The 12,599-nt window shown below is 45.6% G+C and overlaps 1 protein-coding gene across 2 annotated transcripts in view; it reads right to left on the bottom strand.

Annotated features, from left to right (window-relative positions):
* Positions 1-12,599, bottom strand: part of mnb (minibrain) — a 110,961-nt gene that overhangs the window by 66,566 nt on the left and 31,796 nt on the right. The gene's annotated exons all lie outside the window — the stretch shown is intronic.

Genomic DNA, 12,599 nt, shown 5'->3' on the forward strand with positions numbered 1-12,599 from the left:
ACGGCGGACCCGGTTGAACGAACGCGCCCCGCCTCGAGACAGCTGCCGACTCGATCGGCAGCCTGCCGCAGTACTTGTTTCACTCTCGCGTGCCCTTTCACCGCCGAGGTTATGCCCGCAAACACAGCGTAAAATACACGCTGCTTACTTCATTATTTGGTCAACTTACAAATGATGCCCACGTGAAAGTGAGCGGAATATTTGATCGCACGGTGGCTACATTACTCGGGTGACGATCCACAGGTCGCGAGTTTCATACCGACCGAGGCGATCGCATTTCGACGGAGGGTACTGCTAGACGCTCCTGTACTTAGATTTAGCTTCACATTAAAGAAACCCAGGTGGTCCAAGTTTTTGCAGTGTATCCCACTATAGCGTATTTGATAATCACATCGTGGTTTTGGCACCTCAGATATCATTATCATCAAGGAAAAAAAAATCAAGTCGAAAATTCAAATAGCGGAGACACCTCCCTTTGAAGCACGGATACGACCCACATATTTATGCATATCTGGAATGTAGAATATTGCCCATACCACCAGAAAAAACAAGACGAACGATGATGTCAACAGCACTGTCATCATCTAGATCATAAGAAACCCGGCCCTCAGTGGTGTACCTCGATGATGTGTGGGATTTAACGTCCCAAAACCAACATATGATTATAAGAGACGCCGTATTTCGACCCCTGGGGTTCTTTAACGTGCACCCAAATCTGAGCGAACGGGCCTACAGCATTTTCGCCTCCATAGAAATCAGTGGTGTACCTTGCCAGCAAAGCTGTTGGCCAGCAAAGTTCGATGACACGGGTAAGACTCCAGGACAAGACCGACCGCATTCTGGTGGAGGTGAAACGCGAGAACATCCGTGAACTTAGACATAGGTACATTTTTTTAAAGAGCGAAGCTTCTTATGGCGTGGCTTGTGCGTCCCTCGTTGTAGTGCGTAACCACCAGTGGCGCATACCCGAAAGATCCGCTGGATGTCCGCTAGATGGCGGTACTTGTATATGATGAATACATGATTAAAAGATGTGATATGGCGGTACTAGAAGTGTCCACTAGATAGACGGATGGACGGACAGAGCGACGGATGGACGCACGGAAGGAATGGACGGACGGAAGCACGGACGGACCGACGAACGCTTCGTTCCACCAATCATCATTCGCTCCATGGATATGCTGTGATTTTTTTAATTAATAAAGAAGTAGCAACTCCAAGCAAATTGATAGTAACTGCGTCGCTTACTACCTTTATTGGACCGTTACTAAGCATTCGCAACCTGCTTACTCCCTGCGTTAGTACGATGGGTAGTACTGCGGCCTACCAGGCTGTTGACTATCTAATCGAAAATATCAGGTAATGCCTATTATATTTTAAATTGTATAAGTGTAATTGTATCGATATAATATCTTTAATCCAAGAAATACACCGAAGGTATTCATGGATCAAGAAAATAACCTCTGTTTTAAATTACGTGACCGAGATATGTAAATATCATTCTGATAGTGTCAAAACGGAGAAGTACTAGTTGATGAACCACGATGATGTGCTACACGCGTTTTAATAGACAATTACAACAAACTTAGTAAGATTCAACAAGGTAACATGAAAGGAGGATCAAGATTAGCCGGGTGGTCACTCATCCGAAGTTCCTCACCACGGCATATCTTATAATAACATCGTGCTTTTGGCACGTAAGACCCCAGAAACGAATATTGTGTTCGAACTGCTAATGTATTGGCGCAGTGAACCATTAAAATGCCCTCTCACTAAATTTGTGCGTTCGATACCTAGTTTCAACCACTGTATACGTAATGCTTAATTGTGGCTCTTTTACAATAAACAGATATAAGATATCATTTTTTAATATGGCTGATTAAAAGTATTGTCCTATGTCGCCATACACATGTAGTGTTAGGTAATATAATGCAGTGCTTCAGGTTATAAATCATCCTGAAAAAACAAGGGCTCAGCTGTACCATACAAGCATTTTCAAAGCAGTGATATATATATATATATATATATATATATATATATATATATATATATATATATATATATATATATATATATATATATATATATATATATATATATATATATATATATATATATATATATATATATATATATTGCGGAAGAACGATGGCCCTACTATACTCCGTTTCACAAGCTGTAGGGGCACAGCGAATAGTAGTCCCTGAAATAATTTACAAACCCAGTTATATTTTGCAAGCTACACCCACAGAAATTTTAAAAAAATGAAAAAAAAGTGTTAGGATTGACTTTTTCAAAGCGTGCAGAGTTTTCCAATCAATGTTGTGAGGTGGTGATGCGCCGCCTTTCGGGACACTGGCTTCGCCCGAGTTGGTTGTGTCTGCGCAATGTGTCGTCTTTCAAGTTGTGCGGTCAGTGAGCCATCCTTCCAGTGTGCGTGATCTTCCAAAGCTGGCGAAGCAGGTGACTTTAGACGTTCTCGAAGGGCTTCGCGTCGAGCGCGAGGCGACAGTGAAAGTGTGGACTCGCGTATCACGAGGACCGATAAAGTGATGACCCAGGTGAGCGAGAGAACGATGTATCGATGGAAAAACAGGGACGCCGGCAAACTCCCACCACCGAAAAAGCGTTCTTGCGAGAGAAAGGAGGTGATCTGGCGGCGAGAAAGCTGCAGACGATTTTGGCCTGAGCGCCTTACGATGAGTGGTGCATGGCTTTTCATTTTTAATTTTTTTTAGAAAGGTGAAATTCCGATGATGATGATGATGATGATGATTTGTGGGGTTTAACGTCCCAAAACCACTATATGATTATGAGAGACGCCGTAGTGGAGGGCTCCGGAAATTTCGACCACCTGGGGTTCTTTAACGTGCACCCAAATCTGAAAAGGCGAAATTCCAACTATCGCCAAAGTGGAGCAGCGCTTCGAAGAAGACCGAGACGCTACCGACGGCGTCCGCGACTAAGATGCAGAGGATGCTGAAAAAGCTTGGCTTCAAGTATACGAGAAATGCTCTCGGAACGCTCTTGAGGACGAAACAGTGAGCAGTTCAGATTCAAGTTGTGCATGAGGACCATCACATGGGAACTCTTGCAACGAGCTCACGTCACTCATTACACGGGAGCGTACAAGTCAGGATCACTGAGCACTGTCGTAGCCAAAATGACAAATGAGGACTATCTGCTATTATGCCAAAGAATCAAGCAACTGACAGCTGAGAAGGGAAAATAAAGCTTCAGATTGGTTTACTCAATCATTTGTTCGTTAACTGATTCAGTGACTGAATTAAATATTCTAATACATCTCGCAAAAATAAAATTACATAAAAATTACAAAAAACTCTAACCTGACAAGAACTCATAGGAACCGATGACGATAGCAATAAATAGGAAAGGTCGGGCCAGTTTCATTGCAACGCTGGTCGTCCCGTCCGAAAATAGGCAAAACATTTCAAAAATAAAGAATAAAAAGGTACCAAGCACCATCTGCTACAAAAATCAAAATACAATCAGTATAGTACACTCACTTCCACACAGATGGGGCCACCAGTCGAATTGAACACACGAAGTGCGCTTTGTCACGATTGGCCGAGAGCGCCCGTACATACCACAACGCTGCCAAGAGCTTGTGAAACGAAGTATAGTTGTTTTTTTTTTTTTTTTTTGCTCACAGCACTACTGTAGCGTAGTGAACTTTTACGTCTACGGATTTTTTGCGTTCGTGGCAAACAATGCAAGATTACCCAAAGTTGTGTAGAGATGAGACAGTAACTCGACCATGCAGGACCAACAATGTAGAAATAACGTGGCAAAATAGGTAGAATCAATTATTTTTTTATTAAAATCTTTGTAAGTTATTACCTACGGTTAGTAATGGCTAGGGTAGTAACAGTTACTAAGTGCTGTAAGTAACGGCAAAGGTGGTAACTGTTACTGCTCTCGCCGTTACTACAGCTGCACTTACTAGGAGGGTTGTAACACAAATGATAAACCCTTACTACCCCAAGTTAGCAAGTACTGCTACCCCCTTTTTAAGAACGTACACGTTAAAGAACCAAAGACGCTCCAAATAAATCCGGAACCACCTGTATACAATGGCGTGTCCCATCGATATATTGTAGTTTTGGCAATTAATTAAAATACCTCATAATTCTGTTCACTTATTGTCTTTGTCATCACAAATGGAACGCTCAGAGCTACACAAAGTCGAAGCAAAAATAGAGTCTGTTCGTAAACATGCGCTTTGTTTTAATAGACCACGTTTGATGTGCTTCATCCGTAAAAGCTATGTTTATAAAAAACGCCAACCAACAATCAGAAAGGAGGCGGACTGACAACAGACGAACGTCCATCATGAGAGATTTCAGGAAATGGGCGAGATACCGCAGGCTGCCACTCAAAGAGCGGACACGCACAGCGCTGTACGTAGCAGTATACGTACATACGCGACACAGTGGCTCCTTCCAAAGGAAACGTCGCCACCGATATACACCGGCGCTCGCAAGAAACACGCCCATTTTGTCCTCGTTCCTTCCTTCCTCCTCTTCCGACAACTAGCGAAAGTACCCCGACGGTGTTGATATTTGGGTCGGGCAGAGGAGCCCAGACATCAAGTATATATGATACAGAGTCTTGCCGCGTCCAATGAAACAGAAAAAGTATACATTGTATCACACTTTTCACAGCGTTGAGACACGCAACTTAGAAAGTGTGGCAGTTTGAGCTAGTTGGTATGACATGACGATAGCTATAGCGCGAGAACAAAACAACGATAAAGTCTCTTTGTCGTCGTTTTGTTTTCGCGCTATAGCTGTCGTCGTTGAGACACGACTATATAGTAGGACGGAGTAGCGCGAGCGTGATCCAATAAACAAAAGAAAAAGAAAGTGAAAAGCAGTAAAGCCTTACCGGCAAACGCAATGTAACCTAAACAAAATAGGCTGGTTCCCACGGAACAACTTCACTGGGACAAATTTTAAGCACTAAAAATAAAGCGCACACCTTCGCTTGACAAACGCTATGTTTGCATGGTACGAACAACATCAAGCATAAAGGTTTTAAGTAACATAGCCAGGGGGTGGCACATTGGTTTCGTCACCCCCCCTTCCTCTAACATATTTTCGCCTTGGCACGCATAGCGCGAAATGATCATTTGCCTGTCCGGCACCCTCCTTCACATCAAAAAAATGCCCCCCCCCCCCCCCCCACCCAAGACAAAAAAGTCTGCCTACGCCACTGAAGTTTATTGCACAACAGTGAACGACGCAGTTCGAAAGGACGAAAACCGAAGAATAAGACACACAGTACATATAATCCGACTGTATACAGTATACCGCTCATACTATTTAATTTAAAATCCAGGGGAGGGGAGGTATTATTAAAACTAAAAACTCTACATTACCCTCTCTCTCTGAATCAAATACTGGCTCAAACCTCGATACAGCTAGCGTAAGAAAAAAGAAGGGATAAAAAAAAAACTTCGCAAGCTGCAATGCTCTTGAAGACATGCATGTCTATAAACCCTGTACCACTGCACCAAACTTGGTCGACGAGAGAACTGATGTTCACGGCTGCCGCCTGCTCATGTGGAGTGGATATATATATATATATATATATATATATATATATATATATATATATATATATATATATATATATATATATATATATATATATATATATATATATATATATATATATAGGGATCGCCATTTACCGTTGTTTAGTAATTTGTACACGAACCCACAGAGTGTTCAGCTTCAAAGATCAATGTTAGCCCTTTCGTTTTGTGCAGAACAACGAGTATTGGCGATTGAATTCCAAGCATCATTCGTCGACAACGTTCCGCTAATAAAAAAGATACGAAAACTGATTCCTATAGAAATCGGTTTATCTTTATTGTTATCCTTATTGGGCACTTTGTCGACTGTATACGGTGGTACCAGAGTCTATCTGTACTCCCTATCCCGCACTTATGTCAGTATAAGCTCGAGCGAATAATAAGCGAGCGAACACAGGGGAAAACCAAATAAAGAAGGAACAAACGACGAAACACGTGTATAGACGGCACACAGACACCACCTATGGATCGCCCAAGACTTGCAATCGAAATAAAATTCGACGCGGCGAAAGGGAGAAAAGGCACGGCGCTCCCTTTCGTGCGGCGCAAGAATGTTTGCCCCGGGCAAATCAATATACGCGCGCAAGCGGAGATAGGGTTGCACAGGTGAGAACGAAAGCACAGCGTCCACGAAAAAAAAAAAAAAAGAGAAGGAAACACGTCGAACGTCCGGTGTGAAGTTTACAAACAACCGACGTCGGCGCTAAGCTCGTTTGACCTTTCCGCATCTCCCATCCCGGGCAGGTATGCTTATAAATTTATGGCTCACGTCAGTCTGACCTATAGCTGCAACGCATCGGTGAAGGAAGCATGATGGATCTAAATATTGACTAAAGGTATAACAAAGAGCCATTACGCATGCGTCATATATCAAGCATGCGTATTATATATGTATATTGAGAGAAAGAGGGATGGAGGGAGAGAGAGATAGATGGGTTTATTTACAGAAAGGCAGAGAGGTCGGCCTGGGCCATAGCTTGCTCTAGCCTGCTACTCTACACAGGGGGAGGGGAAAGGGGAAAAGAAAAAAAGAATAATGGATGGCGATGGTGAGATAAAGAGGTGAGTATGTAGTATTCTTTCTAGAGGGAGGGAGGGAGGGAGGGAGGGAGGGAGGGAGGGAGGGAGTAGTAGTAGCAGTTTTTGTGGAAAGAAGTCCCATTTGTACGTGCATGAAATGAAAGAAAAGGGACTGCTGAATCAATCTCACCTTTTTTTTTCATAAACAAGAAAAGAGGCGCAGCGAACAAACATAACGTGCAAGGAAGTACGCGCATGCATATCATACACGCATTCCATGCTCGCTATGCATGCACCATCCGCCACGATTTCAGTTCACTTGAAAGTGACGCACACGCGCGCACACACAAACATGGCACGGACTTGTAAATGGGTGGACGCGAGTAAATATATAGCACAATGCATATATATGGGGCGAGGGAGGATTGACGGACGAAAGAGCGAGAGAAATGAACGAAAAGAAGCGACGACGGCAATCAGAACTGAAACCTTACTGTTTGTTACCCTACACAGTAAAAAATTTTACACCCAAAAGGGTGTAAAAAGGGTGCTTTTACGAGAAAGCACCCTTCGCAACACCGTTTAACACCCATAAATGGTCGATTGAAAAAAAAGCACCCATTTGTTTGGGTGCTTGCCTCGATAGCACCCTAAAATAGGCTCTAAGGGTGCTTTTGTGCCTGAGAAGGGTGTAGGTGACGATTCATCAGATGGAATATGCAGCATAAGAAGAACACATAATTATAATATTTGGTATTTTACGTCTCAAAAACCTCGATATGATTATGAGGGTCGTCGTAGTGGAAAGCTCTAGAGATTTTGACCATTTGGTGTTCTTTAATGGGCGCTGATATCGCGCAGTGCACAGGCTTCTACCTTTTCGCCTCCATCTGAATTCGACTGCCACGGCCGGCATCGAACCCGCGACCTTCGGATTGGCGACCGAGCAGCGTAGCTACTGCACGAATATGTCGACCTTGCGTTAAATGACGGCCTAGACTTAGAATGTGTGAAGGTGCTCTCCGAATACAGCAGAATGCCAGCAGAAGCATATCGCGTTTCATCTATAATGACAATTAACTGCAATCCACGTTACGAAAGCTCACCTTAGCGTTGGTTATAAGCTACATGTTTGCTGTGGATTATATACAGGAACATAATGTTCGCCCGAGTATGGGTGTGTGTGCGTGAGCCTGCGCATGTGTTCGCGTGTAAGCGCGATTGTGTGTACACCCGTGCATGTGTGCGTGCGCGTGTATGTGCGAGTCCGTGCTTGTGTTAAGCGTGCCTGTGCACATGTGTACGCCCATGCATGCGTGCGTTTACGGTCGCGTGTGTGTGTTGCCGTATGTGTGTATACGTGTATGTGTGTGCGCCTGTGAATAAGTATGCGTGTGCATCAGCCCGTGCGCCCTCAAATTTCGCGTGTGTGTGCGGGGGGGGGGGGGGGGGGCACTGCTTCTTAGTGTTTAAGGTCCCACACCTGTTCAGACTGGGAGTCTATATGAGAGGTGGCTTAAGAAATGGCGGTGGTCAAGGCACTGTACACTAACTATTCAGTACATGGAAAACAGCTGCACATTTTCGTACCTCATCATTGCTTACGAAATTGCTGTGGTAACTGATTAGCTCCGTTGAGGCGCTTCTACGCTCGAAAACGTGGGTTATGACCAATTCACACGGAAAGCTGTCACTGAACTTATGCACAACCATAGTTTATATTAACAACGTTTAACAAGAACGTGCCCTGCCTTTGCTACAGGTGCTTAGCTAGCTCATTGGGTAATCATATGAAATTATGTGCTGATCATGTGGTCAGCAAAAAGTTTGTTATAACAACCTCGGCACGTTTCGTGGTGCGTGACAAGCCTTCTAAACATCCGCGACTGTGGATTAATTTGTTCCAGCTTCGACTACGCATTCAGTGTTTGCGGCACCATACGCGGAAGTGCCAGACACAGACAATGCAAAAAGAAATTCCTCTGGAGAAAGGTGTAGCGATGCTCTCCCGCTAATGCCACCGAGGACGAAATAATTATTGTTTCTGGCCATTCCATGGTGCACTTTGTTTTCCGCAAGTTTTGCTTCCCTATTTTTCGCCCACTGCAATCGCATTCCGTCAAAATACTCAAAGAACCCGAGGCTGGTAAATAACCTGCGTCGCTGTGCGACTGGCTGGAAGGAGAGTGGCCGTTTACAAGGAGTCATTCCGCGTTGAACGGCCGTCCGCCGTATGCGCCATAGCGTTTGCCTTTCGGCGCCGTCTTGGCGGGTTTGCCGCTCCTCCCCCCCCCCCCCCGCTCAACCCGGCCAGCGTTCCTCCCACAACGGCGGCGTAGATAAGCGAAGAGTTGCGTCACCGAACACCTGCGTCGACAGCTCCGGCGCCGCCACGCCGCCGCCAGTGCCTCCTCCTTCTCTCTCTCAGTGTTGCCCTCTCTGTCTCATCAGTCTTTCAAATGCGTTGCGTTGGTCGGGGGTCTTGGTCGCTGTGTGTGTTCTAGCGAACAGGCGCATATTCAATGGTGGTCACGCATGACACCGTGTTCGAAGTGACGCTCGGATTAAGGAATATTCATGGAGTGGCGGATACGGACAACGTGGGCCTGTTAACGGTGAGTGTACTGTTTTCGTAGGTAGTAATCATACAGCGCTAGCTGGGCGCCTGCAGCAGCTCTGCCGAAGTAGGCTGCCAGCCATTTACAACAGCATGCGTTCGCGGGCCTGTTGCAGATGCCCGATTAAACGTGGGACTTAACGAGTTCACACTGCTATGCGCGATGTTGTGTAAGTGCCTGCATCACTCATACAGTGAGTGATGTGATCACTTAACAAGGGCGGGATTAGTTGCTGATCGCACATTGTCTCTACACTGCACAAAGTGATTGATATTGTTTTAAGATGTGCTTTGGGCTACATCGTAATAACATTTCTATTAATACTCAAATGTGCAACGTGCTTCTGTAGGTGTAAGCGCAAAAAAAGAAAGAAAAAGCAAAAATTAATTAAGGATGTCTCAAAAATTAATTAAGTAATTAAGGATGTCTCAAGCCAAGCCCAATAAACAGAGAGAAGGAGAGAGACGTACACTAGACACAATCGCGGCACTATAGTTCGTTCAATAGCCGAAGCCGTAACAATGTCTACATGAGCCGTGCGACGCACGCAATGATCTATCGATTTCGCTGTGTTTTCGAACACTGAATACACAGAGGGGTGGAAGAGTGGAAAAGGTAACCGCGGGAGTACCAAATCGAACGGCAACAAGTCTGCTACATTCGCGCAAACACCTTTGGCAACTGCCTCCGAAAACCGCCATTCAGCGCCCATTTTCAATGGACCACTCGCGCCCTTCCACGAATGGTAGCGCGCAGTATACGGTATACGCAAGCGCAAGGGCATGCATATATCGCTCGAGTTACTTCACAAGTCACTCCACCAAAACACCCTCCCGAGTGATTTTCGCCGTTCCTCGCAGACATGGTCGAGCATCGAGGCAGCGACTTAGTACCGCCTTCGAACCGTATAATGTATGCAGCGTAACCTAGCGTACACGGAGCGAATGAAGCCACGCACTTCTCGCGCATGAGGGACCTCCGCCGTCACGGAGGTATACGTGGGGTATACGTGGCCTCACTCATGGCAGGTTTGCAAGAAGGAAATAGCTGCGAGTGACCGACGTTCACTGTGAAGCTCGGCGTGTCCCCTTGTGGCAAGACAGAAATCAGGTGCCTGTCTTCACTTTCTTCAAGAACCACTACCAACACCACCAGCCGAGCGCTTTGCTGGCGAACGTCACGTGAGTCAACGTCACGTGAGGAACGTCACGTGAGTCAACGCTGCGCGTCGGTCGGCCGATGTTCGGTGATTGCCTCAATAAACACTGTTGTTGCGAAGCCCACCAGCTTCTCAGTCTATGTAATATGAAGGACAGATACTTTATGAGCTGCAGTGGTGCTGCACTTGAGGAGAAAACATAAATAACATAAATACTGGGACAGAGAGAGTATACAGGTAGTTGCTCAGTAACTGTCTTTAATAACATCATTTTCTTTTTTTTTTCAATTCTCAGTGCTGCTTCATATATATTGACGCGTGTCTACATTTGGACGAAAATGACGATTGGGGATTTAGCTGACACCAAGAGTTCGATTTAACACTCGGCCTGTATTACCTGCATTGGACCAGAAAAAGAAGAAGAAGATTTTCTTTGGTGGGGGGTTTCGATACTGAATATATAAAAAAATCTCACTGAGTTAAGTAATCGGTTCTTGGCCGATCCCCCTAAGTAAGTACGAGCCCTGGCTTTGGAATCATCATCATCATCATCATCATCATCATCATCATCATCATACACAAGCCAGGGAAGCGACATATGGACGCTGACTGTCTGTTTTGTTCCCCCATTGAGGTCGGCAACCGTATATTCGAGGAGGAGGAAACATCATTCCTCGGTGTCCTCGACACGACCGCCATAGCACAGCAACAACATTACGACCCCGAGTTGCTTGGCTTGATTAACTACTTGAACGGTTGGCGTCAGAAGGCGCCAAAAGCTTTCGCGAAAGTGCTGTCATCGTCTTGTTTACGGGGCGGAGTATACTCAACAACAACAAAAAAAAAACTTCGACGACAGGATCCACCTATGCCAGCAGCCCTTCGCCCCGAACTACTCAAATTATGCCACAACGAGGTGACTTCAGGTCACTTAGGTTACACGAGAACATTGGCTAGAGTACAGCAAAGGTACTACTGACCAAGACTAACCACAGCCGTCAAGCACCAAGGCCGTACCTGTCTCGACTGCCACCGACTAAACCAGCTGGCCTCCTGCAACCCGTACAGGTCCTAACCGACTCCATTAGACCAGATCAGCTTGGACATTTTGGGCCCACTTCCTACTTTTACTGCAGGGAACCATTTGGTTACCGTCGCGACGGATTATCTGACCCGTTATGCCGACACATAGGCAATCCAGAGAGGTACAGCAGCGGAGGTGGCAAGATTTTTCATCGATAATACTGTACTGAGGCACGGTGCACCAACCATCGTGATCACAGACAGAGGAACCGCATTTACGGCAGCTCTTTTGGATCAAGTCCTGGTGCTGAGTGGAACAACGCACCGTAAGAATACCACCTACCACTCGTAAACGAACGGGCTGACAAAGTGTATATATAAACAGAACCATTGAAGACATGCTTTCAATGTATACGTAGACGTTGAACACAAACATTGGGATGAAATTTTGTCTTATGTAACGCTTGCGTACAACACGGCCAAGAAAGAAACGACCCGCATGACCCCGTCCAGCCTCGTTCATAGACGGGAAGTATATACGAACTATGTTAGATGCGATGTTACCGCTCGAATGTGACGACATCGACCCGGACGCCGACACGTTTACGGAACGCGCTGACAAAGCTAGACAATTAGCACGCTTACGGATCCGCCAGCAGCAAGAGTATAGGATGCAGCCCGCTGCAATGCTCACCGCAGAACAGTCCTCTACCAAACTGGCGACAAAGTATGGGTTCGGACGCCCGTACGGAAATCAGAACTTTCCGAAAAGCTCTTAAGATACTTAGGACCACACCTAGTGCTGCGACAACTCAGTGATGTCACTTACGAAGTTGTTGCCGACAGTTCGTATAGTACGAGGCTTCGCCAGCGCCATCCTGAACTCGTTCACGTGGTGCTCATGATGTCTTATGTCAGCGAGTGATTACGTGAGACTTCTCTTAAAAAAAAAAAAAAAACTCTGAGAGGGAAGCAAATGACGCGTGTCTACATGTGGACGCAAACGGCGATGGGGGATTTAGCGGACACCAGGTAGTGGGCTATACTCGAGAACGAAGAAAACGATCCTGCGGGTCGCACCATCTCAATCTGATCAAATTGGTCTGGGTTCCCGACATAAGGGCATTTATATGAATGAAGTGGCAGATGCACTGGCAAA

This window comes from Rhipicephalus microplus, chromosome 4 (assembly GCF_043290135.1).
Source record: "Rhipicephalus microplus isolate Deutch F79 chromosome 4, USDA_Rmic, whole genome shotgun sequence".
Lineage (NCBI taxonomy): Eukaryota > Metazoa > Arthropoda > Arachnida > Ixodida > Ixodidae > Rhipicephalus > Rhipicephalus microplus.